General features: G+C 38.1%; 1 protein-coding gene across 1 annotated transcript in view; it reads left to right on the top strand.

Moving 5' to 3' along the window:
* The first annotated feature begins 14,614 nt into the window (after positions 1-14,614).
* LOC114052259 (cAMP-dependent protein kinase type I-beta regulatory subunit) overlaps positions 14,615-14,929 on the top strand; it is a 247,615-nt gene continuing 247,300 nt past the window's right edge. The window contains exon 1 of the mRNA XM_027874783.1: positions 14,615-14,686. The gene's annotated coding sequence lies outside the window, so the exon portion shown is untranslated. The remainder of the gene's footprint in view (positions 14,687-14,929) is intronic.

The following is a 14,929-nucleotide window of genomic DNA, read 5'->3' on the forward strand; positions in this document are numbered from 1 at the left end:
AAATTAATTTACTTATTTAATGTTATGCATATCAAATTACCAAAGGATTACATTACAGAAGCGGACAAAAGGAGTAGCATCAAAAAACTGGAAGACAGTTTCATGGTCGGGGAAAACATATCTGTCATAGATGGTCACTCAATGAAATAGAAGGATTTCAAGCTTTCATAAGGAGAAGGCCAGAATTGAACCAAAAAATTTGATCTCCAATATCAAGACCCAAGAGAAGCTTAAAAAGAGAAAAAGAGAAAAGAAAACGTAAGGGATTCAATGGAGCTGAACTGTTTCCATCCCTACATGGGAAGATGGTATTTGTAATTCCTAAAAAGGGTACCACTAATAATACAGCTAGAAGGAATATACAAAGAGGGTACAGGTATAAGGTGAATTTGAGACAATGACATAAAAATAATTAAGGAATGAGAAAGAAGAGTATACTGAATGCAGAAGGAAGGGAGAGGTATTACAAGGTAAATTGTTTCACATGAAGAGGTGTGAAAAATCTATTGTAGTGGAGGGAAAGATGAGAGGGTGAGCGATAGGCATCACTTGAACATTACTCTCATCAGTATTGGCTCAAAGAGGGAATAATATACATAATCAGTTGAATATAGAAATCTATCTTACCCAACAGGGAAGTAAGAGGGGGAGGAGATTAATTAAAAGTGGTGGTGGGGGACCTGACAGAAGAGAGGGCAGATTGGGGCAGTGGTAGACAGAAGAAATAAAAATTAGATGGATGAATAGGGCCTAAAGCATTAACCCAGTGAGGTACCTTTGTGTGGAAACAGATATTTATAATCTATAGCAGGGGTTCTTAACTTAAAATCTTTTTAAAAAATTATTTTCATAACAATATTTCAATAAAATTGATCTCCTTTGTAAACCTATATATTTTATCTTGTGCATTTAAAAATATCATCCTGAAGAGATCTACCGACTTCACTAGACTGCCAAAGAAATCTAGGACAATAAAAACTTTAAGAACCCCAGATCTAGAAGTTCTTTCATCAACTAATAGAATTCAAGAGCTGGAAAAGAACTTATCTAATACCACACTTTAATTTTCACAAGTGAGAAAACTACAGCATAGAGGGATTGTTATCTGCAGGTCACATAGCTTTTACATGGCAGAAATATAACTTAATATAGTTTGGAAAATTGTGTAAGAAATGATTTCTTTGGATCCCCTACTCTGTTTGAATCAATATTAATCATTTTTATATTTTATATAAATTATATGGGGATAATTTGATAAGACAGGTTCTTTTAGGAAGGTCTTAATAATAAGCCTCAAACTTTAATGTAATGCTTACTACTTGTTTACCAGCTCACTTCCTCAACTACAAGAATGATGACAAAGAGATCTACAACCTGTTTTACTCAAATTCCATATCCAAACCCAGCACAGGTGGGATACTTTGATTCTTTAGAAAATTCCCCAATTTATTTTTGTACCTAAGGACTATTCTTTCTTGTCCAACATGAGCAGGTGACCATTGTATGACCATCTTATGACCACTTAGTGGACATGCTTCATGCTTTGCCCAACCTAAAACCTTCTCCCACCCCGCCAAGCTGACATGCCAATTTTAGCTGAAGCATCATTTTTTGGCCTTCATAGTAAGGTCTATCAACCAATGGGATTATATATTTTGTGTAGTCCCTCTAGAGTGTTCAAGTATCAAATCTGGTATTAAGTCTTATAAAAATAAGGACCTGGAAGAAGGGGGCATCTCAGACTGTGAGGAGGGTCTGGGGTCCATTTCATTAGAGGGGACCATGGATCCTTTAGTAAAATGCCATTGGCTCAGAGCTCTGCCTCAGTGGTTTTTCTTGCAGATTAGGCAATTATAATCCCCACAGAATCAGGTCAGGTATAGACAAAGGGAAAAAAACAGAATATTCCTTCTCTATAAGCCTGTTTGTGATTTGATTATATTGTCATGGGGTTCTGGACTATGTGCAGAGTACCTGTCTTCTTGTGAAGGAGGTAGGGAGCAGATGGTATCCCTCCATCTGAAGGACACTAGCTTTTAGGAAAATTGTGTAAAGAAAGTGCCTTGGAGGTACTGGAGTGTATGTGGTCATTTGGCAACTGACTCTGTGGTGAAGGGTAGGCTCTTTGATTGACTTTGGAGCCAATCAAAAAGACTGGTCAGCTTTGGTTTCTTCCTTTTCTCTTTGTCTTTAGCTGGTTTTGGTGATGTGACTGGGGTGGGTTAAGGAGGGGGGGATTGAGAAGCAAGGGGCAAGGCTTGAACTGTATTTGCTTGTGTTTTTAGAAAATAACTTTTTAAAATGAGTCATCTATAATGTTGTTAGGAAGAACATGTAATTTGTAATATAGACATTATCTCAACAGAACCCATTATTTTCATTTGAGAACTACCTTGGAAACATTCCTGAGTCTTGGAGAACAAAAACAACCCTAAAATTTGGTAGGAAGACCAGGGTTCAAGCTCTAAATCTATGATTCTGTGTATTACAGGCAAGACTTAAGCCTGAGTCTTCCTGATACCAAAGCCTTTCTTTATCTACATGTCATGTCAAACTCAAATAAAAGGAAAGTTGTACATAAGGGTTCTTGAGAATGCATTTTTTTATAATTAATTAATTTATTTTTAGTTCTCAACATTCACTTCCATAAGATTTTGAGTTTTAAATTTTCTTGCCTTCCTTCTCCCTTCCCCCCTCCCCAAGACGGCATGCAATCTGATATAGATATTCATATTAAGCATATTTTCACATTAGTCATGATGTATAGAAGAATTAGAATGGGGGAACCATGAGAAAGAAGAAGCAAAACAAAACAACAAAAGAAAAGCAAATAGCATGCTTCTGTCTGCATTCAGACTCCATAGTTCTTTCTCTGGATAGCATTTTCCATCATGAGTCTTTTGGAGTAGTCTTAGATCCTTGCATTGCTAAGAAGAGCTAAGTCTATCAAAGTCAGTCATCATACAATGTGGCTGTTACTATGTACAATATTCTCCTGGTTCTGCTAATTTCACTCAGCATCAGTCCATCCAAATCTTTCCAGATTTTTCTGAAGTCCTCCTGCTCATCATTTCTTATAGCACAATAGTATTCCATTACATTCATATACCACAACTTGTTCAGCCATTCCCCGATTGATGGATATCCCCTCAATTTCTAATTCTTGACCACCACAAAAAGAGCTGCTACAAATATTTTTGTACATGTGGGTCCCTTTCCCATTCTTTGGGATACAGACCTAGAAATAGTATTGCTGAATCAAAAGGTATGCACAGTTTTATAGTCCTTTGGGCATAGTTCCAAATTACTCTCCAGAATGGTTGGATCAGTTCACAACTCCACCAGCAATGTATTAATGTTCCAATTTTCCCATATCTTCTCCAACATTTATCATTTATCATTTTCCTATTTTGTCATGTTAGCCAATCTGATAGGTGTGATATGGTACCTCAGAGTCGTTTTGATTTGCATTTCTCTAATCAAAAGTGATTTAGAGCATTTTTTCATATGACTATAGATAGCTTTAATTTCATCCTTTGAAAACTACCTGTTCATATCCTTTGACCATTTATCAATTGGGGAATGATTTGTATTCTTATAAGTTCAACTCAATTCTCTATATATTTTTAAAATGATACCTTTATCAGAGACATTGACTGTAAAAATTGTTTCCCAGCTTTCTAATTTTGGTTGCTTTGGCTTTGTTTGTGCAAAAACTTTTCAGTTTAATGTAATCAAAGTCATCCATTTTGCATTTCATAATATTCTCTGTATCTTGCTTGGTCATAAATTCTTCCCTTCTCCATAGATCTGATAGGTAAACTATTCCTTGCTCTCCTAGTTTGCTTATAAATCAGTCTTTATGTCTAAATCATGTACCCATTTTGACTTTATCTTGGTATAGGGTGTAAGATGTTGGTCTGTGCCTAGTTTCTGCCATTCTGTTTTCCAGTTTTCCCAGTAGTATTTTGGTTAAACAGTGAGTTCTTATCCCAGAAGCTGGAGTCTGTGGATTTATCAAGTAGTAGACCACTATAGTAATTGACTGTTGTGTCTTGCATACCTAACCTATTCTACTGATCTACCACTATTTCTTAGTAGTTTTGATGATTGCTGCTTTACAATACAATTTAAGATTTGGTACAGCTAGGCCACCTTCCCTTGCATTTCTTTTAATTAATTCCCTTGATATTCTGGACCTTTTGTTCTTCCAGATGAATTTTTTTATTATTTTTTTCTACCTCTATAAAATAATTTTTGGTAGTTTGATTGGTGTGGCATTGAATAAGTAAATTGATTTAGGTAGAATTGTCATTTTTATTAGCCTACTCATGAGCAACTGATATTTTTCCAATTATTTAGATCTGACTTTAATTGTGTCCCTATAGTTCCTGAGTTTGTTTTGGCAGGTAGACTCCCAAATATTTTATGAGGTCTACGGTAACTTTGAATGGAATTTCTCTTTCTATCTCTTGCTCTTGGGCTTTGTTAGTAATATATAGAAATGGCAATGATTTATGTGGGTTTATTTTATATCTTGCAACTTTGCTAAATTTGTTTATTATTTCAAATAATTTTTTTACTTGATTCTCTAGGATTCTCTAAATATACCATCATATCATCTGCAAAAAGTGATAGCTTTGTTTCTTCTTTTCCTGTTCTAATTCTTTCAACTTCTTTTTCTTCTCTTATTGCTAAAGCTAACATTTCTAGTACAATATTGAATAACAGTGGTGATAATGGACATCTTTGTTTCACCTCCCAGTCTTATTGGAAATTCTTCTAGCTTATCATCAATACATATAATGCTTGCTGATAGTTTTAGATAGATGCTACGTATCATTTTAAGGAAGACTCCATTTATTCATTTAGATCTTTAGTGTTTTTAATAGGAATGGGCGTTGCATTTTGTCAAATGCTTTTTCTGCATGTATTGAAATAATCATATGACTTCTCTGAGTTTTGTTGTTGATATGGTCAATTATGCTGATGGTTTTCTTAATATTGAACCAACCCTGCATTCCTGGTATAAATTCTACCTGGTCATGGTGTATTATCCTCAAGATAAGTTGCTGTAATCTCTTTGCTAATATTTTATTGAAATTCATTAGGGAAATTGGTCTATGATTTTATTTCTCTGTTTTGGCTCTTCCTGGTTTAGGTATCAGCACCATATTTGTATCATAAAAAGAACTTGGTAGGACTCCTTCTTCACCTATTTTCCCTAATAGCTTATATAGTATTGGAATTGGTTGTTCTTTAACTGATAGAATTCACTTGTAAATCCATCTGGCCCTGGAGATTTTTTCTCAGGGAGCTCATTGATGGCTTGTTCAATTTCTTTTTCTGAAATAGGGTTATTTAAGTATTTTGTTTCCTCTTTTGTTAATCTGGGCAATTTATATTTTTGTAAATATTCATCCATTTCACTAAGATTGTCAAATTTATTGGCATACAGTTGGGCAAAATAACTCCTAATTCACCCTTTTCATTTTTGATGCTGGTAATTTGGTTTTCATCTTTTTTTTAATCAAATTAACCAAAGGTTTATTTCTTCTATTGTTTTTTTCATAAAACCAGCTCTTAGTTTCATTTATTTATTTCAATAGTTTTCTTAATTTCAATTTTATAAATTTTTCTTTTGGTTTTTAGAATTTCTAATTTGGTATTTAATTGGGGATTTTTAATTTGTTCTTTTTCTAGCTTTTTCAGGTGCATGCCCAATTCATTGATCTCTTCTTTCTGTATTTTATTCATATAAACATTTAGAGATATAAAACTTCCCCTAAGAACTGCTTTTGCTGTATCCTGTAAGTTTTGGTATGTTGTCTCATTATTGTCATTCTCTTGGATGAAGTTATTGATTGTTTTTATGATTTGTTGTTTGACTCACTCATTCTTTAGGATTATATTATTTAGTTTCCAATTAATTTTTAGTCTATCTTTCCATGGTCCTTTATTACATGTAATTTTTATTGCATCATGATCTGAAAAGGATGCATTTACTATTTCTACCTTTCTGCATTGGATTGTGAAGTTTTTATGTCCTAGTATATGGTCAATTTTTGTGTAGGTACCATGTACCACTGAACAAAAGCTATATTCCTTTCTATCCCCATTCAGTTTTCTCTAGAGGTCAACCATATCTAACTTGAGAATACATTATTGACTTGTAAAATCATGCATGAACATCATATATGTTCTATTGTATTTTTATATATTTTTAAAATATTTTGCAATTATACTTTCATCTAGTTCAACTTGCACTGGGGAATATTGCAGCCCCTCAGTGCAGCCAGTGGGCTGCATGTTTGACACTTATGTATTACACCATGGTTGCTTCTCAAGATCCAGGTTTAATGAAGGAATTCATGAGCGACAAAGTTAATTTCAATTTTGAGGTATTTCCCAATGGTCCCATCATTGGCCCTCTTCTTGCCTGTTTTCCCTTGGTGATCTCATCCATTCCCATGGCTTCAATTAGTGCTTCCATACAGAGGGCTTCCATATCTGCCACTGTACCCCTGCTCCCTGGAGTGGTGGCCTTATTTTCCTTACTGCCTACTGGATTATTTCCACCTGGAAATCTTGCCAGCACCACAAACTCAGCATATCCAAGCCAAACTATTCATCTTTCTCCCTAAACTTATTCCTCCCTGTAATTTTTCTATTCTTGTTCAAATCATCATCTTCCCAGTCACCCAGGCCTGAAAACTTGGAGTCATTTTTAACTTTTTCCTTTCTCTCTCTCCCTGTAACCAATCAATGACCTAGGTGTACTAATTCTACCTTAACAATATCTCTTGTCTCTTCTCTCTTAAAATTTTTTTTTCAACTTAACAAACACAAAATAAAATGTGATTTTCATATAGGAAGAAATAATAATGACTATTATATATGTATATGGGCAGCTAGGTGGCACAGTGGATAGTCACAGAGATTGTTTGTCTTTCATTAGTAGGAGACTGTACCCTTACTTAAAGTGAACAGTCCGACATATATCCCAGATTCCCATCTGGGTCATACGTTGGTAAGTGGCTGAGAGACAAAGGGAATGAGATAATTTGTACTCCATGTGCAAGTTTATTGTTTCTGCTGGACTTTTTATATGCAATTAATCTCTTCAAAGCCTTAGACCCTTTCTAAAATGTGGAAAGATAGTTGTCTCTGTCTAGCCCCTTACAGGCTTCAACTTTCCTCTAGCTAGGTGATGAAATGGATAGGAGTGCTAGGTCTGCGGTCAAGAAGACTCATCTTCCTTCAAATCTGGCCTCAGACACTAGTTGTGTGACCCTGGGCAAGTCACTTAACACTGTTGGCCTCATTTCCTCATCTGTAAAAATGAGCTGGAGAAGGAAATGGCAAACCACTCCAGTATCTTTGCCAAGAAAACCCCAAATTGGGATCACAAAGAGTTGGACACTACTGGAAAGACGAAACAACAACAGCAAAAAGAGGCATACTCTTATATCCATCATTATTATCTTTATTTTATGGATTAGGAGGCAGAAGTTCAGGGACATTCAGTAACTTGCCCCAAATTATACTGCGAAGACCCCAACCCAGGTCTTCAGATTTCAAATCCAAGGGTCCTTCCACTATGCTATAGAATTCAAATAAATTCAGTTAACATTTTTTAAGTACCTATTATATGAAGGCCACTATGCCAGTCATTTAGGGATACAAAAATAGAAAAAGATGACACAGTCCTTGACCTCAAGAAGCTGCTATTGTGTTTGGAAAGATAGGCTATAGATAGATAGATAGATAGATAGATAGATAGATAGATAGATAGATAGATAGATAGATAGATAGATAGGTAGATAGATAGATGGATGGATGGATGTAGGAGTTAATGAGGGCCAAGAAAAGATCCTATGCAATATTTTAAGAATAAATGAAGAGGGAAAAAAACATTTCAACGAGGGCAAAGGGGTAACAGGGGGAAGGCAGTAGCATGTAGCAAAGAAGGCTTCTTGGATTTCGTAGCCCTTGAGCTGAGGCCAGAAGAAAGAGTAGAATTCTGAAAGGTAGAAGTAAGAAAAGAGAGCATTCCTTGCATGGAGGAATGAAAGTATGCAGAGGTGGGAGAGGGCATATTTATTTCTTATGGATGTTTAAGTTTGATATGTTTCTTTAAAAAAACCAAAACTTTATTTTAGTTCCACGTGGGACAGTTATTAAGGTATTCTAGAAATTTCAACACCTCAGGCTACTGATGTCATAGCAAGAGTATTTTGAGAAGTCATGACTAGACCTTAAAAGTCATCTTTTTTTTTTTTTTTTTGGAGGCAATTGAGGTTTGTGACTTGCCCAGGGTCACACAGCTGGTAGTATCTGAGGCTAGGATTTGAACTCAGGTCCTCTACTCTATCCACTTTACCACCTAGCTGCTCCACCTTTTTATGTGACTGGCATCTTGGAAGGGGCAAAAGTACTATGTAGTTTCTTAAAATAAAATATAGTATTACTGACAGTAGACATAGTAATAGCTTTAGTTGACGTGATCTACCTTTGATTTCTCCACAAGAATAATTAAGTTATAAATAAGTAATTCATAAAAGGAAGCGTGGGGTAATAGAAGGAACTCCAGTTTTAGAATCAGGAAAATTTGAATTTGAATACTGTCTCTGACACTTAATAGCTGGGTCATTCTGGGTCACCCTCTCTGTATAAGCCTTAGTTTCCTCATGTGTAACATGGGAATAATAAATGCTGTAGGCTACCCTCAGGATTTATGAGAGGATCACATAAAATAATGTATATAAAGGAACTTCAAAAACCTTAAAATGCAATATGTCTGCCAGCTATTATTAAAATAAAGAATTTTGTGTGCTGAAAGAAGGTTGAGTGGTGCACTGGATAGTGGCTGTGTATTTGGAATCAGAGGACCTGGATTTGAATCCTGTCTATGTCCCTTACCACCTGTACAATCTTGGAAAAGTCATTTAATTCTTCTGGTCCTCAGTTTCCTCATCTGTAAAGTAAAGGAAATGAATGAGGTAGCCTCTAAAGTTTTTTTCAGCTTTAAACCTAAGATCTTATCACATCAGCATGACAAAGGCTGAAAATAAAACATATTTCTCTTAGGAATATATTAAATATATACATGTGTAAGTATTATAGTATGTCCCCAAAGTCTTAGTATACTTTTAAGTGTGCTTTTAGGCTTTAAAGGATTTTAAAACTAAATCAAAATTTTTGGGACACCCTGTATTAATTTATATACCTCTCTAAATCTAATAATAAATGTTAATTTATATGTTTCTCTAACTATGGTTTGATTCAAGGATTTGTGATTTCTTCTCTGTGGGTACTCCCTCTTTAGATGCAGAGCATAATCTCTGTACAATTCTGAGGATGCTCTAAGAGAGTTGCAGTAAGAGCTGCACTGAACTTAGCTGGGCTGGTCCACAGATAGCAGATATACAGTCTGTCACTGGATTGGCTTTTTAAGCCTTTTGAGCATTCTAGTATCTTCCAGAACTCATGCTTGACTGATACAGTCTTTATTAACCTAGGATCATCTTGGTGCCATGATGTGGCATCAGAATAAGACTTCAGTGCAGTATATATACACATACATGCAGATGCAACACATGTATATATATATATATGTGTGTGTATACATGGGTATATGTACACATATTTATTTGTACTTATATACATGATGCTCCATTCCTGTTTTTTTCCCTTTACATTGGCTATCTTCCATGCCTGGAATGCTTTCCCTTCTCATTTCTGCCTCTTACAATCCCTGGCTTCCTCCAAGATTCATCTAAAATGCCACTTTCTGCAGGAAGCCTTTTTCAGTCCTTCCAGCTATTAGTACCTTTCCCTCTAAGGTTATATCTTCCCTTTACTCTTATGTGAAAGGTTTTATATATATATACACACACACACATACACACATATATATATATACACACATACATCTATACATATATACACACATATAGTTGCTCATTAATTTATAAAATGGCTGGTGGATGACATGGATAAATATGATCTGGGATCTGGCCTACCTTTGCAAAGAATAAGAAGGGCTATGTAGCAATCTCCAGCAGCCTAGCTGGAAGGGAGGGGCAGGCAGGATCCAGGACTGCTGAGGATGATCTCTCCTTTTGTCTCCAAGAGTGATATTCCGCCAGAATTTTATGTTTGCTACCTCTCCAATGTCTCTAGTCTGAGGGCATGATTCTAAGGGATTCAGAACAAAGCTGCTTCCCTGCTCCCTTTCACAGAACAGGATCTCTCCCCCCCTCCCTTTCCTTAGCCAGATTACTTAGTCCCTTTCCACCAAATGCTGGTTACACAAAAGACCATCATGAATAGTTGATGTGCCTTTTTATAAAAGAAAGCAGCAAGCAGAAATCAGAGAAGTTATATATATATATTAGAGTATACCAAAATTACACAAGAGTAAATGAGCTCTTTAGTTCAGAGCAAAATAAGATCTCAGTTCAAATCAGGAGTAAAAAAATGATTTCACTGAAGGGAGACTACTCCCAGTAATCTCTAGGGCTCCAGACATTGGAAGGTAAGGGATGTGATAGAGGGCTGGTTTCCCCCATGTTTGTGTCTCTGGAGCTCCAACCCTGTGTTCAAAAATCTGTATCTTGTCTCTTTTTATCCATCTCCCTCACCGTCCTTTCTTGGAGAATGTCTTTGACAAACTGAAGTAACCTTTTTTTCCCCCACCTACTCAGTATCAGGGTTCAGAATTCTCTTAATCAATCAGGAGTCATATCCTCTTATACATGCAGCACTATATCTTTTTTTAAATTAAAAATGTTTTTATTTTATTTTTCTCAATTATATGTAAAAACAATTTTTAACGTTTTAAAAATAATTTTTGAGTTCCAAATCTCCTCCCCCTCTCCTTTCTTTTCCCCCCTTTTGAGAAGGCAGCACTTTGGTGCAGATTATACATGTGAAGTCATGCGAAACATATTTCCACATTAGCCTTGTTGCAGCATTAAATCTTTAGTGTGCTAATCACTATGTGGGTAAAGGTGTTACATATATGTATCTTGTAATTACCTATTTACGTATATGTTGTCTCCCACATTAAAATTTAAGCCCCTTAATTTCAAGGATTGTTTTCATTTTTTCTTTTGAATCCCCAAGGTTTAGTACATAATAAATACTTGTTGATTGGTTGACCTGACCAAGGTCATATAGCAGGTTAGTGGCAGAACCAAAGCTAGAGTCAGTTTTTTCTGACACCTCCCCCCTCCCCCAATCCCAATCTCAGTGCCTATTCTAGGGTAATTCTATTTTTTTAACTGTTAAAATTTATTTTCCTAATCTAGTGTTAATATCTACACTAGTTACCTCATAGGACCATTATGAATAAAGCTCTTTGTAATTCTTAAAATGAAAGCATACACACAAAATGAGAGGGAAGGTGGCCTAGCAGTATCTGATCTCAAACTTTTTACATTCATTTTTTATTATTTTGAGTTCCAAATTGTCTCTCTCCTTCCAGCTCTATCCAACACACCCCCTCCCCCTAATTAAGAAGGCAAGGAATACGATAAGGGATAATTTTACATGAAAAAAAGAGACTTTCAGCCTCAGACACTTACTGTCTTTTTTATACTTTTTTATTGTTCATTTGTTTCAGTTGTGCCTTCCCTTCCTGACCCCATTTGGGGTTTTCTTGGCAAAGATACTGCAGTGGTTTGCCATTTCCTGCTCCACCTCATTTATAGATAAGGAAACTGAGACAAAGTAGGGTAAGTGACTTGCCCAGGATCACACAATTTTTAAGCGCCTGAGGCTGGATTTGAATTCAGGTCCTCCCAGTAAAGGTCCAGCACTCTATCTCTTGTACTGCCTGTCTGCTTCCAAAAGAAGTTGGTGGTTATGATCCTAATCATAATTGTATCCTCAAATATTTATTCAGAATTACTCTTAATGGATGCTGGCTTTGGAGTCATTGGATCTAAATTTATATCCAGGCTCTATCATTACCTTTGTGACCTTGGACTGACAAATAATGTCTCTGGGACTCAGTTTCCTCATCTGTTAAATGAGGATTTTGACTAGATGATCTCTAAACTCCTTTCCAAGTAACAATAATTTATTAATCACTTATAGGCATTGCGCCAAGTGCTGGGGATACAAAGAAAGGCACAAACAGCCCCTGATCTCAGGGAGCTCACATTCTACTGGGGAGATCACATGGAAACAGCTGTGTACTTCCGGCTCTAAATTTAGGGTCTTAGGATCTAGGCAAGGATCTGGGATAGCCATCAAAAGGAGTCCAGTTTTCAGAAGATTCTCAAGGGCAAGGGCTTACTCATTACCTCTCCCCTTGAGTACCCAACATTGTATTTTGAAGCAGAGTGGAGGACTTAATAAATGTTGATTTGAATTCCTGCTCACTAGGAGTTAACAGTCTAAGACAGACATCTCTAATATATGTAACCAGTTTAGGGATTTTTTACGTCCTTGAATAAGAAACATTGAAAGAAACATAAATAAAGAACAAATTATCACATTCTTTGATAATCCAGGGTGAGTGTTGTATGAAGTTTTGAGGAAATTCACTCCAAAATTCATGTTTAGATTGAGACTGGACCAGCAGTTTCATTGATATCTCATTATGATCCGAGCTTTCAGATATAATGCCTCTGACATCACTTACTGTGTGCCAGGCAGCTAAGTGACATAGTGGAAAGAGTGCTGGGCCTGGAGTCAGGAACTCATTTTCCTGAGTTCAAATCCAGCCTTAGATGCTGACAAGCTTGTGTGATCCTGGTCAAGTCACTTAACCCTGTTTGCCTCATTTTCCTCATCTGTAAAATGATCCGAAGAAGGAAATGACAAACCACTCCAAAGAGAACCCCAAATAGGGTCACAAAATGTTGGACACAGGGAAAAAAATGACTAAACAACAACACAACAATAACATTTGCCACACACTGCACTAAGCACTGGGCATACAAAGAAAGGCAAAACTCGGTGCCTGCCCTCAAGGAGTGTATATTCTAGAGGGAGAAACTGCGTGTGCCAGAATAATTAGATACAAAGATAGTAGTGAGGGCAATCTGAAAGGGTAAGGCATTAGCAGCTGGGGGTGGGGTGGAGAGGGAGATTGTGATTGTCACATCAACCCTTGAGACAGATGACCTCTGATATTATTTTACTTATGTTGCAGATGAAGAAATTAGGGGTGGTGGGTTCCCCTTCACCTAAGGTTTTCAAGTAGAGACTGGATTATCATTTTTCAGGTATGGTATAGTGGGACCCTGGCATCCCTTCAATTTTTAAATTCTGAGGCAGCTAGGTGTATGGAATGCTAGACTAGGAAGTCCTGAGTTCAAATTTGACTCGGGACACTTACCAGCTATGTAACCTAGGGCAAATCACTTAAACCCCTGTTTGTCTGAGTTTCCTCCCAAAGTTGGTTGTGAGATAAAATGAAGTAATGTTTGTAAAGCATTTTGCAAACCTTAAAGTGCTATATAAATGCTAGCTATAATTATTTTTCTGTGACTTGCCAGCGGTCACATAGTAAGTTTTAGAGATGGACTTTGAAGCCAGATCTCTTCTCTCTCCGCAATTCTTCCCATTGGACCATGCAATTAATTTATAAGATTCATTTCTTCTATGACAAAAGAAACCTAGATAGCATATGAGTGGACAAGCAGGGGATGCTAAAAGGGCATGGCCACAGGGTTTTCAGAGAAGGCAAACTACCCATTTCACAATGTTGCCTAGGGCCACCATTTGTATGGGTGTGGGTGAAGGTGAGTTTTGATGGCACCTAGGTTTAGTACTTTATCATTCTGTCTCTTCCTAGGGGAGATGCAGTAGAGTGGGGTGGGGTAGTTGGAGCTAAGACCTAGGGTGAACAATTCAAGACTCTTCAGATGCTGGAGTTGGAAAAGGTCTTAGGGATCTTAGTCTCATCCCCCTGTTTTAGAGTTGAGGAAACTGAGGCCCAGAGAGTTCCAATGACTTGGTAATTAATGTTGAAGCCAGTTTTAGATTCTAGGTTTCTAAATTCACAACCTAGTACTCTTTCTGTCAATATTGAAGTGTAGGTGAATATGTTGTCTGGGAGGAAGACAATGGCCGAACTTGGCCTAAGCAGGCTACAGGTGTATCTATCTAAAAGATGCGGAATGGGCTCAGTGACAGCCAGAACAGAGCCCTTGGGTCTATGCCTGTCCCCGGCCATCAGTCCCTCTTAGTGTCTAGGGAAATGGCTTCAGCAGGATTCTTTGGTTAAGACGCAGAGAAAAAGGGGATAATTGGATGCGACATTTTCTGGGTGGGTGGGTGGTATCGAAATGGCTGAGAGGAAAGGGGGGGACACAAAAAGGGGGGGCTAGCCTTGGTGAATGACTTTCGGGAAGAATATTTTTTGGGGGGGTGACTGGGGTACGTCGCAGGGGCAGTTAACCTGCAGCCAGGAGGGGAGGGCGGAGCGGGGGTGGGGGCCGTGGGCGGGGAGGGAGCGAGAGAGGGGGCCTCCCATTGCGGACAGTCTGCTGGAGCCCGCCCTGCTGTCCGCCGTACAACCTCTGCGGCTGCAGGGAGGAGGGGCTGGGAGCCGGCTGCAGTGCGGAGACCCGAGCTCGGAGCTGCCTCCGCTGCCGTCGCTGCTGCCGCCGCCGCTGCTCTGGGTGCTGCCGCCGCTGAGCTCGTCCTCTCGCTGCACCGCATCCAGGTATTTTCCCTGCGGCTGCTCCCCTTGCCCCTCTGACAGCCCCTTAACCCGGCTTTCTGCCCCTCCGCCCCGCGGCTGCCCATCAAAGCTGGGGAATCTGATCCCCCAACCCCCCACTCCCATCTCTTCTGCTTGCCTTCCCACCACCGCCCACTGCACCCCCCTCCCCGCCCCCAATCCCAGCCTCACCACTGCGGATAGGACGTAGGATTCGGATAGAAACCGCAGTCCTTGCCCGGCAGC

The sequence above is a fragment of the Vombatus ursinus genome, unplaced genomic scaffold, assembly GCF_900497805.2.
Source record: "Vombatus ursinus unplaced genomic scaffold, bare-nosed wombat genome assembly UNPS02014807.1, whole genome shotgun sequence".
Lineage (NCBI taxonomy): Eukaryota > Metazoa > Chordata > Mammalia > Diprotodontia > Vombatidae > Vombatus > Vombatus ursinus.